Here is a 4,738-nt window from a genome sequence, read left to right as displayed (position 1 = left end):
AGCGTTCATGTGCTACTGTTCACTTGCTTGTATGCCTTGTCATGGGAGCGGAAAATATTTGCTTGTTTGCGATAAAGTGGATACGTTCGGATCACACTCTAGCAGTTAAACAGTACTTGCTCGCACATGGAGGCTTAAACATCGTTCACGGTATAACGAAAGTAACATGTCCTTATTGAAAGGTTTTGAAGAGAGTGCACTGAGGCAAAAGATGATTTGATTTGTTGGGCTGGATTTTATGTACGGAGACAAGCATCAGACATTTGGCTAGACATGGTCAACAGTCCGAGAACTCGGGAGTTTAGAGGACAATCTTATCTTAACCACTTTTTTTCATCCAAAAAAGAGATTTGAATTGAGAAAAGAGTTTGGCAAGTCTAATCATTGGAACTTAGAGTGATACAAGTATCTGACCATTGACTAAGTACGGTCAACAATCAGAGTACTTGGGAGTTGAGAGGACAATGAAGTCCTAACTACCTTTTTTCTCCCTCATAGCACCTAGATCTAACTTGTTTGAATCATTAGATGTTTTAAGGGGGGAGTCAAGTGTCGAGTCCTCAAGCTAGGTACGGTTGACAACCTAAGTACTTGAATGTTGTGTACAAACACGTACACCCAAGTTTTGCATTCTGATTTGTTATGAAAATGGAACTTGACATTGGATAAATTGTTTGATTTTATTATGAAAAAGTGTGTGAAGAATGGAGGAGAGAGATGGAAAAAGATTGGGAAGATAATGGATAAGAGATTATAGAATGGATCATGGAGTGAACGAGAAATACTTGAAATTGAATCAAGTATTCGCGTTGCAATGGTGTGAGTTTTATTTGAAAAAACAACTTGACTTTGGATCAAGTACCTTTTGTTTCTTTTGAAATGCTTCATTTATCGTTTTTTTTTATCCTTTTTATTAGCATGCATGATGAATTAACTAAAACAATAAACCCAAACTATTACATGTTCATGGGGTGAGGGGACATATGACCCACACCTAACACAAGGCAAAGAAATGGAAATGAATCATACAAGTTACAAACTATGTACCATACCTAAAGCATATAAGTGGCATGGTACTTCAAACAATATAAGGTTATTGGGTAGGTTAGAAGCATGGTCAGCTAGAAGTATATTTGAATCTCAAAGTCACATGTGGAAATAAAATAACAAATGGGGTTAGTATGAGATCAAGTCAAGCGAGAATGATACAAAAAATGTAAGTATATTCAATGGCTTAAATCAATTCAAATGGTAATGGATTAATCAATGAAAAGTAATCAAATATCTATCATGTGATCATGACAAATGAAATTAAGCATACAAAGCATTCATTACCTAAATTGAAATGAGATTTTCAATTTATTCAATATGATCACAAACCAAATGAATTAATTAAAAATCGATTAAAATGAATATTAATTCTAAGCACTAAAGTCTACCTAAACATGAATTAGGGAACACACTAATCGAATGGGAAATTAACAATCCATATTACAACTTGAAACCTAATGAACATGGACATGAAAATCATAAGGCAATATACAAATCGAAATGGAAATTAAGCCTAAAGCGACTCATGATTAAATCAATACCTAACCATATTACAAAATCAACAAGGTCCTAATGGCCAATTATATTAAAATTAAGGCACTTGGTTAGTCAACTATGGGATTAATTTTGAAAAATTCTAAAATCAATATTAACATGATTAACCTAGTTTCCAACCAAATTAAAATCACATTAACTTCTAACTATACCCAATTAATCAGAAAACTATGTTAATCTTTAATTAACAAAAATCCTAAATCTAATGACAATGCCAATGAACAAAGAAACATAATTATCATAATTTTTACCAAGATTGACAAATCAAATAGCAAAATTAGTAAAAAATAATAGTTAAAATTAACATTAATTATAAAATTAAACAAAAGAATAAACATGAGGTTAGGGGTAAATTTAACGGGTGAAGGTGTATGGCTAACAAAATGCACTTAGGCCATGAACTTTTGGGGCAAAGGGAAACCCACGTTTTGGCAACACCGTCCACAACCCGGTTTCATGAAGAACCTACCCGGTTTCATGAAGAACCCAAGAAAACATCCTCAGTGTAGAATCAGAAATGCGACACTCATCAAACGCGAGGAAGAGCTTACCTTCGCTGCCGTAAAATCGTCAATGGTGGTCACGCGAGCGATCAGATTCGCTTTTGTTGTTGATTCGTCGATGTCGTCTATGTCGTGGCTCTGCTTCGCAGGCGATTAGATCCGCTGTTGTCGACGACGAAGAACATCGCTATGCGACAACCATAATTTATCACGAATTATCAAGAAGCTTTGTTCATCGTCCGAGTAATTGACGCCGAAATCTTGGATTCGTGTTCAACAGTTCGATACAATGGCTCCAGGTAAGGTGTTCCATTCATTTCCTTCATTTTATGCGTGCGCTCATGCTGGCGATTACCATTGTTCTTCGTTCTGTCTCTGTTTTCTCTTCCAATTTTCTGTTATGAACTTTGTTTGTGAATTCCTCCTCTTTTTCTTTCTCTGCGATAAGTTTGTTGAGGAGGTCTTCTTGTGGGAGGTTCGATGAATCTCCTTTGCAAATTTTTGGAAATTTCCGCTATTAAGGTTGAGGGGAATGAGTTTTGTTTTTAGTTGGAAGGGGTGTTCGAATGAAGGGTGATTGAAAAAGGTTTGTTTTTTGGATTGCAGGTTGAAGATGAGCTTGAAGAGGTCGATGGAGTGTTTTTTGTTCTATTGAGAAGTTGAGGGTTCGTTAGAAGTTGTGGTTATACGAGGTTCTGTTATGTGATTCGGTTGGGATTTGGTTGCAGTTTGTTGGACAGTTATGAGGATGGTTAGAGTTGGTTTGAGCAGAGTTAGTTGAAATTTTGTTGAAGGGTCTTTGGTTAGATGCAGGTTTTTGGTTGGAGGGTCGTTGTAGTTTGAGAAGTTGGAGTTGGTTATGGTGAAGCTCAGTTTTGAATGAGTTCTCGTGGAAGCAATTTCTATGATGATAGCGTTGTTTATTGAAGGTTGTAGAGTTTTTTTTGTGGAGTTCTCTTGTTGAAAGGTTTTGTTACAGATTTAGTTTTGGAGGTGGTTGAAAAGTTTCGGTTTCGGTTAGGAAATTGTGAGGTTTTTGATGGGTTCTGAATTGGAGGGTGTGGTTGAGAGTTATGGAGAGAAGTTAGTTCTGAAGGTGTTTGAAGTTGGAATTATGTTATAAGGAATGGAAAGTTCAAGTTTTTGGAAGTGGTTCTGTTCTCTTGTTATATGTTCTGTTGAGGTTTTTGTGTGGTTTTGATAATAATTACGCCGATTTTGAATTGCTTGTGATTAAAACTTGAATTCTCTGTTTCATTTGCAGGTTGTGCATCATGCTTGAACTGAATGGATATGGAATGCATTGCTTGAAATTGGACTGGAATGCTTGGAATTTCTTTTAATCATGTTGCAAATTGGTTGAAATTTTGGAATGTATTCGAAACTTGGTTGTAATTGTTGTAACATGTGGGATAAAATTGGATGTAATGTTTAGTTTATGAATGCAATGACATAGTGGAAATTGTACTTGATCTTGGAATTGAACATTGTATAGAGTTTGTATGAAAATTTGAATTGTAATGGTTTAGGTTTGTATTGAATGTATATGACATGGCTTATGAATAAAAATGAAATTTGGCTCATGAATGGTTTAAGTTTGAATTGTAATGATGTTTGGAATGTGGTAATTTGGATTATGTCTTATGAAGTGAGTGAACATGTTGAAGTTTGGATGAATGTCATTTTGGAACTTGCATGGAATGTAAAATGCATGTATTTTTGTAATTGGACTTGTAATACAAATGGAATGGAATTATGAGAGATGACTTTGAAATGAAACTTAATGTAAAGATGAATGGTTTTAAATTATTTGAATGTGGTAATTGGAATTTTGAATAAATGAGATTAATGTATGCAATTGAATTAATGGTTCAATGTAAATGATCCAAAAATTATTTATGGGTTTTTGAATGGTGTAATGAATCTAGGCTTACAAATGGTCATGAACATGAGATTTGAAATGTAGTTTAGGTCTTGGTTAAAGAAAAGTCCATGCATGGTATAAGATGAATATGTTTTAAAAGGTGAACAATGAATATGATTCAAAGTGGCTTAAAATGATCTTGGAAATGGGCATTTACATGTATAGTATTGACAAGAAAATAGTTGGAAAATAAGGTTGACCAAAAGTCAACTTAGTTAAGAACATGTATTTTCTAATGGACAAATGAATGGGGATTGTAAGACCCCAAATTTGACCCTAAGATCCCTCATGCAATCTCATCATATGCATTAACATTGGGATCATACCTTAACATCCTCCTTACCCCTCTTTCATTGGGTTTGTTTTGGGAGAAATCACCAAGCACCATGTGATTGTATCATACTTGTATATTATCATTTTACTAACCAAAATACCAAAAATATGTCTTTGTATTGGCCTAACCCTTTTGAAGGTAGGGCATGATCACCATTGATCTATCAAGTTCACATCTAGGGTTTAAGACCCTCATGGCTAAGAGCACAACCAAGGAATGATCCACAATGGCTCTAAGGATCATATATGAGTCCCAATGATCTCTACATGTTGTTTTGATCAAGCATTCTTCAAGAGTTTGGAGTTGGTTTGCCTTGGAAACCCTAGTTTGTCTGGGTATTTTGAGTAACTTCTTCACCTATTGATCAAATTT

The 4,738-nt window shown here is 34.9% G+C and overlaps 1 long non-coding RNA gene across 1 annotated transcript; it reads left to right on the top strand.

Annotated features, from left to right (window-relative positions):
• The first annotated feature begins 1,970 nt into the window (after positions 1-1,970).
• LOC127106617 (uncharacterized) lies at positions 1,971-3,691 on the top strand. Its single transcript, XR_007795430.1, has 2 exons — positions 1,971-2,407; positions 2,715-3,691. It is a non-coding gene; the product is annotated as an uncharacterized LOC127106617 (long non-coding RNA).
• The last annotated feature ends 1,047 nt before the right edge of the window (positions 3,692-4,738 follow it).

The sequence above is a fragment of the Lathyrus oleraceus genome, chromosome 7, assembly GCF_024323335.1.
Source record: "Lathyrus oleraceus cultivar Zhongwan6 chromosome 7, CAAS_Psat_ZW6_1.0, whole genome shotgun sequence".
In the NCBI taxonomy this organism is placed as follows: Eukaryota; Viridiplantae; Streptophyta; class Magnoliopsida; order Fabales; family Fabaceae; genus Lathyrus; species Lathyrus oleraceus.
This window is presented reverse-complemented; position numbering and strand designations above follow the sequence as displayed.